The following is a 13,412-nucleotide window of genomic DNA, read 5'->3' on the forward strand; positions in this document are numbered from 1 at the left end:
CCTAGTTGATCACAGCACAGATATCAGTTAATTCATTTCCAGTGCGAAAAAATACACATTTTGAACTTAGCAACGTGTACAAGACCATTGCCTGGATCGTGGGCACTGATAACGGAACATGAGCATTAAGATTTTCGGTATCATTATACTTTACATTGACACAACCTGAGCTCTGAGATGTGTTTTGGACCCATTGCCCCGAAACGAGGACAGAGTGGGTGGGGCAATTCCTTCCGGGGTCAGGTTTTCTTTCAAAAAGGTGTGAGAAAACTTTGCTTCGTTCACTGTCAGACCGAAATAGTTCAGTTGGGAAGGCGTTTGACTGAAGATCCAGATGGTTCATGGCTCAATCCCGTGTTTCAGCAATTTTTGGTTATTTCGCGTTCCCTTCATTCTAAGGGTAGTGGCTGATTTTATATCGGGACAGTGGGCTGTTCAGCGGTTGCGTGATAATAATTTTCAACATGAATTGTTTTTAGATTAAGCTGTTACGTTCTGTTACGTTCTATTTACACTCTGCGCAGTGTTGTAGATGAACAGTGCACAATGTTTAAGCGATGTGATGCGTTCAATGTTTATGCAGTAAATCTGTCATCCAGTGTGAGTTGGAAACACAATCCCCGCAGAGTGAGCTTTCACGCAACGATAACACAACTTGTGGCCGGTTAGCTCAGTTGGTTAGAGCGTGGTGCTAATAACGCCAAGGTCGCGGGTTCGATCCCCGTACGGGCCATTCCAGTGTTTTTCATAATTTTTATTCGGTTTTTAGTCACGTTGAAAATCAAATCTTTATAATGAAACAAATCCACACAGAATCACAAGGGTTGGGAATTATTTGGAATAACAGTCATTGCTACTTGCCGACGGGGTGGAGAGGCACATCTTTCTGTTTATTTCTGTTTCTTGGTTTGCTGATAAACGATGAACCGGAGGCCTGTTCCCGTAAATGCTCAAAAGTAGGAACAGACAGCCAGAACGGTTCTGTCGCCTGGAGATGGGCAAAAGACTGCAGTTCAGGACAAAAACACTAAATGAAATGTTCACCCGGCACCGAGAGTGAAAAATCCCGAGAAAAGGACAGAATGAAATAGATTTCAGTGGATGCCTACCCGCACGTGATGCTGCGGATGCGGGGACATATATTTGGTGTTCTCCACAAAAAATGCCATTTGCTCCGAACAGTTTTACCTGGCGCGAAAGTGGTGAGACTTTGGAAGGAGCAAGCAGGAAAGACTGTGTTGGTCTGCTTGTTGGCAAGCAACTGTGTAGCAGCTTCCCTGGTGGTTTAGTGGTTAGGTTTCGGCGCTTTCACCGCTGCGGCCCGGGTTCGATTCCCGGTCAGGGAACATTGTATTTTCGGCCGTTTGACCTGCAAGGCTGTTCCTGAACAAATTCACAGCTCACTGCACTCTTGCTGCCCCAACCATCAGCAGCGCATCATTCGTTGTAGTGATACAGCACACACTTCTGTGCCATCCGTTTCAAAGTCAGCAGTAAATGAGGAGATCTCGCTCTCGCTCAACTGGTGCTGATTGACACCGTAAATGTTGCCAATCATGGCTAACTTTTTTGCGGCACATCACTCTAGCTTACCATCTGTCAATGCATTGCCAGTGTGGAAATATTCAGCATTTTAAACTTAGCAACGTCTGCAAGACTGGAATCAGTGAATGCCTGGGCCATGGCCACTGATAACTTATCCCGAGCATTCATTTGGCCTGGGCCCCTCCTATATTGCACATTGGCTCACTGTGTGTCTATGTTTAGCGTTCACAGGCAATTTACAAGCTCTGAATTTCCCAGCAGTGAATTCATGGAGTGATTGATCTAACCGATATTCAACATCAGTATTGTTAAGTCTCAAACAGTTATAAACTCTCCAGTATATTTCACTGTGTCTTCAAGACGGTGAGATCGAGCCTGTTGTGCAAGCTTTGTTTCTTTATGAACACTTCAGCAGAACATTAAATCAACATGTGGAATTGAATTGCTGATTGACACTGTAAATTTGCCAACATTTAACTGCAGTGTGAGAACAATCACCGTTAAAATTAAGCTTCCATTACGTTCTTGCACGACATCACCCTAAGTAACCTAGTTGATCACAGCACAGATATCAGTTAATTCATTTCCAGTGCGAAAAAATACACATTTTGAACTTAGCAACGTGTACAAGACCATTGCCTGGATCGTGGGCACTGATAAGTGAACATGAGCATTAAGATTTTCGGTATCATTATACTTTACATTGACACAACCTGAGCTCTGAGATGTGTTTTGGACCCATTGCCCCGAAACGAGGACAGAGTGGGTGGGGCAATTCCTTCCGGGGTCAGGTTTTCTTTCAAAAAGGTGTGAGAAAACTTTGCTTCGTTCACTGTCAGACCGAAATAGTTCAGTTGGGAAGGCGTTTGACTGAAGATCCAGATGGTTCATGGCTCAATCCCGTGTTTCAGCAATTTTTGGTTATTTCGCGTTCCCTTCATTCTAAGGGTAGTGGCTGATTTTATATCGGGACAATGGGCTGTTCAGCGGCTGCGTGATAATAATTTTCAACATGAATTGTTTTTAGATTAAGCTGTTACGTTCTGTTACGTTCTATTTACACTCTGCGCAGTGTTGTAGATGAACAGTGAACAATGTTTAAGCGATGTGATGCGTTCAATGTTTATGCAGTAAATCTGTCATCCAGTGTGAGTTGGAAACACAATCCCCGCAGAGTGAGCTTTCACGCAACGTTAACACAACTTGTGGCGGGTTAGCTCAGTTGGTTAGAGCGTGGTGCTAATAACGCCAAGGTCGCGGGTTCGATCCCCGTACGGGCCATTCCAGTGTTTTTCATAATTTTTATTCGGTTTTTAGTCACGTTGAAAATCAAATCTTTATAATGAAACAAATCCACACAGAATCACAAGGGTTGGGAATTATTTGGAATAACAGTCATTGCTACTTGCCGACGGGGTGGAGAGGCACATCTTTCTGTTTATTTCTGTTTCTTGGTTTGCTGATAAACGATGAACCGGAGGCCTGTTCCCGTAAATGCTCAAAAGTAGGAACAGACAGCCAGAACGGTTCTGTCGCCTGGAGATGGGCAAAAGACTGCAGTTCAGGACAAAAACACTAAATGAAATGTTCACCCGGCACCGAGAGTGAAAAATACCGAGAAAAGGACAGAATGAAATAGATTTCAGTGGATGCCTACCCGCACGTGATGCTGCGGATGCGCGGACATATCTTTGGTGTTCTCCACAAAAAATGCCATTTGCTACGAACAGTTTCACCTGGCGCGAAAGTGGTGAGACTTTGGAAGGAGCAAGCAGGAAAGACTGTGTTGGTCTGCTTGTTGGCAAGCAAATGTGTAGCAGCTTCCCTGGTGGTTTAGTGGTTAGGTTTCGGCGCTTTCACCGCTGCGGCCCGGGTTCGATTCCCGGTCAGGGAACATTGTATTTTCGGCCGTTTGACCTGCAAGGCTGTTCCTGAACAAATTCACAGCTCACTGCACTCTTGCTGCCCCAACCATCAGCAGCGCATCATTCGTTGTAGTGATACAGCACACACTTCTGTGCCATCCGTTTCAAAGTCAGCAGTAAATGAGGAGATCTCGCTCTCGCTCAACTGGTGCTGATTGACACCGTAAATGTTGCCAATCATGGCTAACTTTAGCCTTCCGTGTACATTTTTGCGGCACATCACTCTAGCTTACCATCTGTCAATGCATTGCCAGTGTGGAAATATTCAGCATTTTAAACTTAGCAACGTCTGCAAGACTGGAATCAGTGAATGCCTGGGCCATGGCCACTGATAACTTATCCCGAGCATTCATTTGGCCTGGGCCCCTCCTATATTGCACATTGGCTCACTGTGTGTCTATGTTTAGCGTTCACAGGCAATTTACAAGCTCTGAATTTCCCAGCAGTGAATTCATGGAGTGATTGATCTAACCGATATTCAACATCAGTATTGTTAAGTCTCAAACAGTTATAAACTCTCCAGTATATTTCACTGTGTCTTCAAGACGGTGAGATCGAGCCTGTTGTGCAAGCTTTGTTTCTTTATGAACACTTCAGCAGAACATTAAATCAACATGTGGAATTGAATTGCTGATTGACCCTGTAAATTTGCCAACATTTAACTGCAGTGTGACAACAATCACCGTTATAATTAGGCTTCCATTACGTTCTTGCACGACATCACCCTAAGTAACCTAGTTGATCACAGCACAGATATCAGTTAATTCATTGCCAGTGCGAAAAAATACACATTTTGAACTTAGCAACGTGTACAAGACCATTGCCTGGATCGTGGGCACTGATAACGGAACATGAGCATTAAGATTTTCGGTATCATTATACTTTACATTGACACAACCTGAGCTCTGAGATGTGTTTTGGACCCATTGCCCCGAAACGAGGACAGAGTGGGTGGGGCAATTCCTTCCGGGGTCAGGTTTTCTTTCAAAAAGGTGTGAGAAAACTTTGCTTCGTTCACTGTCAGACCGAAATAGTTCAGTTGGGAAGGCGTTTGACTGAAGATCCAGATGGTTCATGGCTCAATCCCGTGTTTCAGCAATTTTTGGTTATTTCGCGTTCCCTTCATTCTAAGGGTAGTGGCTGATTTTATATCGGGACAGTGGGCTGTTCAGCGGTTGCGTGATAATAATTTTCAACATGAATTGTTTTTAGATTAAGCTGTTACGTTCTGTTACGTTCTATTTACACTCTGCGCAGTGTTGTAGATGAACAGTGAACAATGTTTAAGCGATGTGATGCGTTCAATGTTTATGCAGTAAATCTGTCATCCAGTGTGAGTTGGAAACACAATCCCCGCAGAGTGAGCTTTCACGCAACGTTAACACAACTTGTGGCGGGTTAGCTCAGTTGGTTAGAGCGTGGTGCTAATAACGCCAAGATCGCGGGTTCGATCCCCGTACGGGCCATTCCAGTGTTTTTCATAATTTTTATTCGGTTTTTAGTCACGTTGAAAATCAAATCTTTATAATGAAACAAATCCACACAGAATCACAAGGGTTGGGAATTATTTGGAATAACAGTCATTGCTACTTGCCGACGGGGTGGAGAGGCACATCTTTCTGTTTATTTCTGTTTCTTGGTTTGCTGATAAACGATGAACCGGAGGCCTGTTCCCGTAAATGCTTAAAAGTAGGAACAGACAGCCAGAACGGTTCTGTCGCCTGGAGATGGGCAAAAGACTGCAGTTCAGGACAAAAACACTAAATTAAATGTTCACCCGGCACCGAGAGTGAAAAATCCCGAGAAAAGGACAGAATGAAATAGATTTCAGTGGATGCCTACCCGCACGTGATGCTGCGGATGCGCGGACATATCTTTGGTGTTCTCCACAAAAAATGCCATTTGCTACGAACAGTTTCACCTGGCGCGAAAGTGGTGAGACTTTGGAAGGAGCAAGCAGGAAAGACTGTGTTGGTCTGCTTGTTGGCAAGCAAATGTGTAGCAGCTTCCCTGGTGGTTTAGTGGTTAGGTTTCGGCGCTTTCACCGCTGCGGCCCGGGTTCGATTCCCGGTCAGGGAACATTGTATTTTCGGCCGTTTGACCTGCAAGGCTGTTCCTGAACAAATTCACAGCTCACTGCACTCTTGCTGCCCCAACCATCAGCAGCGCATCATACGTTGTAGTGATACAGCTCACACTTCTGTGCCATCCGTTTCAAAGTCAGCAGTAAATGAGGAGATCTCGCTCTCGCTCAACTGGTGCTGATTGACACCGTAAATGTTGCCAATCATGGCTAACTTTAGCCTTCCGTGTACATTTTTGCGGCACATCACTCTAGCTTACCATCTGTCAATGCATTGCCAGTGTGGAAATATTCAGCATTTTAAACTTAGCAACGTCTGCAAGACTGGAATCAGTGAATGCCTGGGCCATGGCCACTGATAACTTATCCCGAGCATTCATTTGGCCTGGGCCCCTCCTATATTGCACATTGGCTCACTGTGTGTCTATGTTTAGCGTTCACAGGCAATTTACAAGCTCTGAATTTCCCAGCAGTGAATTCATGGAGTGATTGATCTAACCGATATTCAACATCAGTATTGTTAAGTCTCAAACAGTTATAAACTCTCCAGTATATTTCACTGTGTCTTCAAGACGGTGAGATCGAGCCTGTTGTGCAAGCTTTGTTTCTTTATGAACACTTCAGCAGAACATTAAATCAACATGTGGAATTGAATTGCTGATTGACACTGTAAATTTGCCAACATTTAACTGCAGTGTGACAACAATCACCGTTATAATTAGGCTTCCATTACGTTCTTGCACGACATCACCCTAAGTAACCTAGTTGATCACAGCACAGATATCAGTTAATTCATTGCCAGTGCGAAAAAATACACATTTTGAACTTAGCAACGTGTACAAGACCATTGCCTGGATCGTGGGCACTGATAACGGAACATGAGCATTAAGATTTTCGGTATCATTATACTTTACATTGACACAACCTGAGCTCTGAGATGTGTTTTGGACCCATTGCCCCGAAACGAGGACAGAGTGGGTGGGGCAATTCCTTCCGGGGTCAGGTTTTCTTTCAAAAAGGTGTGAGAAAACTTTGCTTCGTTCACTGTCAGACCGAAATAGTTCAGTTGGGAAGGCGTTTGACTGAAGATCCAGATGGTTCATGGCTCAATCCCGTGTTTCAGCAATTTTTGGTTATTTCGCGTTCCCTTCATTCTAAGGGTAGTGGCTGATTTTATATCGGGACAGTGGGCTGTTCAGCGGTTGCGTGTAATAATTTTCAACATGAATTGTTTTTAGATTAAGCTGTTACGTTCTGTTACGTTCTATTTACACTCTGCACAGTGTTGTAGATGAACAGTGAACAATGTTTAAGCGATGTGATGCGTTCAATGTTTATGCAGTAAATCTGTCATCCAGTGTGAGTTGGAAACACAATCCCCGCAGAGTGAGCTTTCACGCAACGATAACACAACTTGTTGCCGGTTAGCTCAGTTGGTTAGAGCGTGGTGCTAATAACGCCAAGGTCGCGGGTTCGATCCCCGTACGGGCCATTCCAGTGTTTTTCATAATTTTTATTCGGTTTTTAGTCACGTTGAAAATCAAATCTTTATAATGAAACAAATCCACACAGAATCACAAGGGTTGGGAATTATTTGGAATAACAGTCATTGCTACTTGCCGACGGGGCGGAGAGGCACATCTTTCTGTTTATTTCTGTTTCTTGGTTTGCTGATAAACGATGAACCGGAGGCCTGTTCCCGTAAATGCTCAAAAGTAGGAACAGACAGCCAGAACGGTTCTGTCGCCTGGAGATGGGCAAAAGACTGCAGTTCAGGACAAAAACACTAAATTAAATGTTCACCCGGCACCGAGAGTGAAAAATCCCGAGAAAAGGACAGAATGAAATAGATTTCAGTGGATGCCTACCCGCACGTGATGCTGCGGATGCGCGGACATATCTTTGGTGTTCTCCACAAAAAATGCCATTTGCTACGAACAGTTTTACCTGGCGCGAAAGTGGTGAGACTTTGGAAGGAGCAAGCAGGAAAGACTGTGTTGGTCTGCTTGTTGGCAAGCAAATGTGTAGCAGCTTCCCTGGTGGTTTAGTGGTTAGGTTTCGGCGCTTTCACCGCTGCGGCCCGGGTTCGATTCCCGGTCAGGGAACATTGTATTTTCGGCCGTTTGACCTGCAAGGCTGTTCCTGTACAAATTCACAGCTCACTGCACTCTTGCTGCCCCAACCATCAGCAGCGCATCATTCGTTGTAGTGATACAGGACACGCTTCTGTGCCTTCCGTTTCAAAGTGAGCAGTAAATGAGGAGATCTCGCTCAACTGGTGCTGATTGACACCGTAAATGTTGCCAATCATGGCTAACTTTAGCCTTCCGTGTACATTTTTGCGGCACATCACTCTAGCTTACCATCTGTCAATGCATTGCCAGTGTGGAAATATTCAGCATTTTAAACTTAGCAACGTCTGCAAGACTGGAATCAGTGAATGCCTGGGCCATGGCCACTGATAACTTATCCCGAGCATTCATTTGGCCTGGGCCCCTCCTATATTGCACATTGGCTCACTGTGTGTCTATGTTTAGCGTTCACAGGCAATTTACAAGCTCTGAATTTCCCAGCAGTGAATTCATGGAGTGATTGATCTAACCGATATTCAACATCAGTATTGTTAAGTCTCAAACAGTTATAAACTCTCCAGTATATTTCACTGTGTCTTCAAGACGGTGAGATCGAGCCTGTTGTGCAAGCTTTGTTTCTTTATGAACACTTCAGCAGAACATTAAATCAACATGTGGAATTGAATTGCTGATTGACACTGTAAATTTGCCAACATTTAACTGCAGTGTGACAACAATCACCGTTATAATTAGGCTTCCATTACGTTCTTGCACGACATCACCCTAAGTAACCTAGTTGATCACAGCACAGATATCAGTTAATTCATTGCCAGTGCGAAAAAATACACATTTTGAACTTAGCAACGTGTACAAGACCATTGCCTGGATCGTGGGCACTGATAACGGAACATGAGCATTAAGATTTTCGGTATCATTATACTTTACATTGACACAACCTGAGCTCTGAGATGTGTTTTGGACCCATTGCCCCGAAACGAGGACAGAGTGGGTGGGGCAATTCCTTCCGGGGTCAGGTTTTCTTTCAAAAAGGTGTGAGAAAACTTTGCTTCGTTCACTGTCAGACCGAAATAGTTCAGTTGGGAAGGCGTTTGACTGAAGATCCAGATGGTTCATGGCTCAATCCCGTGTTTCAGCAATTTTTGGTTATTTCGCGTTCCCTTCATTCTAAGGGTAGTGGCTGATTTTATATCGGGACAGTGGGCTGTTCAGCGGTTGCGTGATAATAATTTTCAACATGAATTGTTTTTAGATTAAGCTGTTACGTTCTGTTACGTTCTATTTACACTCTGCGCAGTGTTGTAGATGAACAGTGCACAATGTTTAAGCGATGTGATGCGTTCAATGTTTATGCAGTAAATCTGTCATCCAGTGTGAGTTGGAAACACAATCCCCGCAGAGTGAGCTTTCACGCAACGATAACACAACTTGTTGCCGGTTAGCTCAGTTGGTTAGAGCGTGGTGCTAATAACGCCAAGGTCGCGGGTTCGATCCCCGTACGGGCCATTCCAGTGTTTTTCATAATTTTTATTCGGTTTTTAGTCACGTTGAAAATCAAATCTTTATAATGAAACAAATCCACACAGAATCACAAGGGTTGGGAATTATTTGGAATAACAGTCATTGCTACTTGCCGACGGGGCGGAGAGGCACATCTTTCTGTTTATTTCTGTTTCTTGGTTTGCTGATAAACGATGAACCGGAGGCCTGTTCCCGTAAATGCTCAAAAGTAGGAACAGACAGCCAGAACGGTTCTGTCGCCTGGAGATGGGCAAAAGACTGCAGTTCAGGACAAAAACACTAAATTAAATGTTCACCCGGCACCGAGAGTGAAAAATCCCGAGAAAAGGACAGAATGAAATAGATTTCAGTGGATGCCTACCCGCACGTGATGCTGCGGATGCGCGGACATATCTTTGGTGTTCTCCACAAAAAATGCCATTTGCTACGAACAGTTTTACCTGGCGCGAAAGTGGTGAGACTTTGGAAGGAGCAAGCAGGAAAGACTGTGTTGGTCTGCTTGTTGGCAAGCAAATGTGTAGCAGCTTCCCTGGTGGTTTAGTGGTTAGGTTTCGGCGCTTTCACCGCTGCGGCCCGGGTTCGATTCCCGGTCAGGGAACATTGTATTTTCGGCCGTTTGACCTGCAAGGCTGTTCCTGTACAAATTCACAGCTCACTGCACTCTTGCTGCCCCAACCATCAGCAGCGCATCATTCGTTGTAGTGATACAGGACACGCTTCTGTGCCTTCCGTTTCAAAGTGAGCAGTAAATGAGGAGATCTCGCTCAACTGGTGCTGATTGACACCGTAAATGTTGCCAATCATGGCTAACTTTAGCCTTCCGTGTACATTTTTGCGGCACATCACTCTAGCTTACCATCTGTCAATGCATTGCCAGTGTGGAAATATTCAGCATTTTAAACTTAGCAACGTCTGCAAGACTGGAATCAGTGAATGCCTGGGCCATGGCCACTGATAACTTATCCCGAGCATTCATTTGGCCTGGGCCCCTCCTATATTGCACATTGGCTCACTGTGTGTCTATGTTTAGCGTTCACAGGCAATTTACAAGCTCTGAATTTCCCAGCAGTGAATTCATGGAGTGATTGATCTAACCGATATTCAACATCAGTATTGTTAAGTCTCAAACAGTTATAAACTCTCCAGTATATTTCACTGTGTCTTCAAGACGGTGAGATCGAGCCTGTTGTGCAAGCTTTGTTTCTTTATGAACACTTCAGCAGAACATTAAATCAACATGTGGAATTGAATTGCTGATTGACACTGTAAATTTGCCAACATTTAACTGCAGTGTGAGAACAATCACCGTTAAAATTAAGCTTCCATTACGTTCTTGCACGACATCACCCTAAGTAACCTAGTTGATCACAGCACAGATATCAGTTAATTCATTGCCAGTGCGAAAAAATACACATTTTGAACTTAGCAACGTGTACAAGACCATTGCCTGGATCGTGGGCACTGATAACGGAACATGAGCATTAAGATTTTCGGTATCATTATACTTTACATTGACACAACCTGAGCTCTGAGATGTGTTTGGGACCCATTGCCCCGAAACGAGGACAGAGTGGGTGGGGCAATTCCTTCCGGGGTCAGGTTTTCTTTCAAAAAGGTGTGAGAAAACTTTGCTTCGTTCACTGTCAGACCGAAATAGTTCAGTTGGGAAGGCGTTTGATTGAAGATCCAGATGGTTCATGGCTCAATCCCGTGTTTCAGCAATTTTTGGTTATTTCGCGTTCCCTTCATTCTAAGGGTAGTGGCTGATTTTATATCGGGACAGTGGGCTGTTCAGCGGTTGCGTGTAATAATTTTCAACATGAATTGTTTTTAGATTAAGCTGTTACGTTCTGTTACGTTCTATTTACACTCTGCACAGTGTTGTAGATGAACAGTGAACAATGTTTAAGCGATGTGATGCGTTCAATGTTTATGCAGTAAATCTGTCATCCAGTGTGAGTTGGAAACACAATCCCCGCAGAGTGAGCTTTCACGCAACGTTAACACAACTTGTGGCCGGGTAGCTCAGTTGGTTAGAGCGTGGTGCTAATAACGCCAAGGTCGCGGGTTCGATCCCCGTACGGGCCATGCCAGTGTTTTTCATAATTTTTATTCGGTTTTTGGTCACGTTGAAAATCAAATCTTTATAATGGAACAAATCCACACAGAATCACAAGGGTTGGGAATTATTTGGAATAACAGTCATTGCTACTTGCCGACGGGGTGGAGAGGCACATCTTTCTGTTTATTTCTGTTTCTTGGTTTGCTGATAAACGATGAACCGGAGGCCTGTTCCCGTAAATGCTCAAAAGTAGGAACAGACAGCCAGAACGGTTCTGTCGCCTGGAGATGGGCAAAAGACTGCAGTTCAGGACAAAAACACTAAATTAAATGTTCACCCGGCACCGAGAGTGAAAAATCCCGAGAAAAGGACAGAATGAAATAGATTTCAGTGGATGCCTACCCGCACGTGATGCTGCGGATGCGCGGACATATCTTTGGTGTTCTCCACAAAAAATGCCATTTGCTACGAACAGTTTTACCTGGCGCGAAAGTGGTGAGACTTTGGATGGAGCAAGCAGGAAAGACTGTGTTGGTCTGCTTGTTGGCAAGCAAATGTGTAGCAGCTTCCCTGGTGGTTTAGTGGTTAGGTTTCGGCGCTTTCACCGCTGCGGCCCGGGTTCGATTCCCGGTCAGGGAACATTATATTTTCGGCCGTTTGACCTGCAAGGCTGTTCCTGTACAAATTCACAGCTCACTGCACTCTTGCTGCCCCAACCATCAGCAGCGCATCATTCGTTGTAGTGATACAGGACACGCTTCTGTGCCTTCCGTTTCAAAGTGAGCAGTAAATGAGGAGATCTCGCTCAACTGGTGCGGATTGACACCGTAAATGTTGCCAATCATGGCTAACTTTAGCCTTCCGTGTACATTTTTGCGGCACATCACTCTAGCTTACCATCTGTCAATGCATTGCCAGTGTGGAAATATTCAGCATTTTAAACTTAGCAACGTCTGCAAGACTGGAATCAGTGAATGCCTGGGCCATGGCCACTGATAACTTATACCGAGCATTCATTTGGCCTGGGCCCCTCCTATATTGCACATTGGCTCACTGTGTGTCTATGTTTAGCGTTCACAGGCAATTTACAAGCTCTGAATTTCCCAGCAGTGAATTCATGGAGTGATTGATCTAACCGATATTCAACATCAGTATTGTTAAGTCTCAAACAGTTATAAACTCTCCAGTATATTTCACTGTGTCTTCAAGACGGTGAGATCGAGCCTGTTGTGCAAGCTTTGTTTCTTTATGAACACTTCAGCAGAACATTAAATCAACATGTGGAATTGAATTGCTGATTGACACTGTAAATTTGCCAACATTTAACTGCAGTGTGAGAACAATCACCGTTAAAATTAAGCTTCCATTACGTTCTTGCACGACATCACCCTAAGTAACCTAGTTGATCACAGCACAGATATCAGTTAATTCATTTCCAGTGCGAAAAAATACACATTTTGAACTTAGCAACGTGTACAAGACCATTGCCTGGATCGTGGGCACTGATAACAGAACATGAGCATTAAGATTTTCGGTATCATTATACTTTACATTGACACAACCTGAGCTCTGAGATGTGTTTTGGACCCATTGCCCCGAAACGAGGACAGAGTGGGTGGGGCAATTCCTTCCGGGGTCAGGTTTTCTTTCAAAAAGGTGTGAGAAAACTTTGCTTCGTTCACTGTCAGACCGAAATAGTTCAGTTGGGAAGGCGTTTGACTGAAGATCCAGATGGTTCATGGCTCAATCCCGTGTTTCAGCAATTTTTGGATATTTCGCGTTCCCTTCATTCTAAGGGTAGTGGCTGATTTTATATCGGGACAGTGGGCTGTTCAGCGGTTGCGTGATAATAATTTTCAACATGAATTGTTTTTAGATTAAGCTGTTACGTTCTGTTACGTTCTATTTACACTCTGCGCAGTGTTGTAGATGAACAGTGAACAATGTTTAAGCGATGTGATGCGTTCAATGTTTATGCAGTAAATCTGTCATCCAGTGTGAGTTGGAAACACAATCCCCGCAGAGTGAGCTTTCACGCAACGTTAACACAACTTGTGGCGGGTTAGCTCAGTTGGTTAGAGCGTGGTGCTAATAACGCCAAGGTCGCGGGTTCGATCCCCGTACGGGCCATTCCAGCGTTTTTCATAATTTTTATTCGGTTTTTAGTCACGTTGAAAATCAAATCT

The 13,412-nt window shown here is 44.2% G+C and overlaps 13 non-coding genes across 13 annotated transcripts; all 13 read left to right on the forward strand.

Annotated features, from left to right (window-relative positions):
• The first annotated feature begins 659 nt into the window (after window positions 1–659).
• On the forward strand, window positions 660–733 carry trnai-aau (transfer RNA isoleucine (anticodon AAU)). Its single transcript has one exon. It is a non-coding gene; the product is annotated as a tRNA-Ile (tRNA).
• Window positions 734–1,274: 541 nt separating this feature from the next.
• On the forward strand, window positions 1,275–1,346 carry trnae-uuc (transfer RNA glutamic acid (anticodon UUC)). The gene has a single exon. It is a non-coding gene; the product is annotated as a tRNA-Glu (tRNA).
• A 1,406-nt stretch (window positions 1,347–2,752) lies between these two features.
• Window positions 2,753–2,826, forward strand: trnai-aau (transfer RNA isoleucine (anticodon AAU)). Its single transcript has one exon. It is a non-coding gene; the product is annotated as a tRNA-Ile (tRNA).
• A 541-nt stretch (window positions 2,827–3,367) lies between these two features.
• Window positions 3,368–3,439, forward strand: trnae-uuc (transfer RNA glutamic acid (anticodon UUC)). Its single transcript has one exon. It is a non-coding gene; the product is annotated as a tRNA-Glu (tRNA).
• Window positions 3,440–4,862: 1,423 nt separating this feature from the next.
• Window positions 4,863–4,936, forward strand: trnai-aau (transfer RNA isoleucine (anticodon AAU)). Its single transcript has one exon. It is a non-coding gene; the product is annotated as a tRNA-Ile (tRNA).
• A 541-nt stretch (window positions 4,937–5,477) lies between these two features.
• Window positions 5,478–5,549, forward strand: trnae-uuc (transfer RNA glutamic acid (anticodon UUC)). Its single transcript has one exon. It is a non-coding gene; the product is annotated as a tRNA-Glu (tRNA).
• A 1,422-nt stretch (window positions 5,550–6,971) lies between these two features.
• On the forward strand, window positions 6,972–7,045 carry trnai-aau (transfer RNA isoleucine (anticodon AAU)). Its single transcript has one exon. It is a non-coding gene; the product is annotated as a tRNA-Ile (tRNA).
• A 541-nt stretch (window positions 7,046–7,586) lies between these two features.
• On the forward strand, window positions 7,587–7,658 carry trnae-uuc (transfer RNA glutamic acid (anticodon UUC)). Its single transcript has one exon. It is a non-coding gene; the product is annotated as a tRNA-Glu (tRNA).
• A 1,417-nt stretch (window positions 7,659–9,075) lies between these two features.
• trnai-aau (transfer RNA isoleucine (anticodon AAU)) lies at window positions 9,076–9,149 on the forward strand. The gene has a single exon. It is a non-coding gene; the product is annotated as a tRNA-Ile (tRNA).
• Window positions 9,150–9,690: 541 nt separating this feature from the next.
• On the forward strand, window positions 9,691–9,762 carry trnae-uuc (transfer RNA glutamic acid (anticodon UUC)). The gene has a single exon. It is a non-coding gene; the product is annotated as a tRNA-Glu (tRNA).
• A 1,416-nt stretch (window positions 9,763–11,178) lies between these two features.
• Window positions 11,179–11,252, forward strand: trnai-aau (transfer RNA isoleucine (anticodon AAU)). Its single transcript has one exon. It is a non-coding gene; the product is annotated as a tRNA-Ile (tRNA).
• A 541-nt stretch (window positions 11,253–11,793) lies between these two features.
• Window positions 11,794–11,865, forward strand: trnae-uuc (transfer RNA glutamic acid (anticodon UUC)). The gene has a single exon. It is a non-coding gene; the product is annotated as a tRNA-Glu (tRNA).
• Window positions 11,866–13,282: 1,417 nt separating this feature from the next.
• Window positions 13,283–13,356, forward strand: trnai-aau (transfer RNA isoleucine (anticodon AAU)). The gene has a single exon. It is a non-coding gene; the product is annotated as a tRNA-Ile (tRNA).
• The last annotated feature ends 56 nt before the right edge of the window (window positions 13,357–13,412 follow it).

Source organism: Pristiophorus japonicus, unplaced genomic scaffold (assembly GCF_044704955.1).
Source record: "Pristiophorus japonicus isolate sPriJap1 unplaced genomic scaffold, sPriJap1.hap1 HAP1_SCAFFOLD_45, whole genome shotgun sequence".
Taxonomy (NCBI): Eukaryota; Metazoa; Chordata; class Chondrichthyes; family Pristiophoridae; genus Pristiophorus; species Pristiophorus japonicus.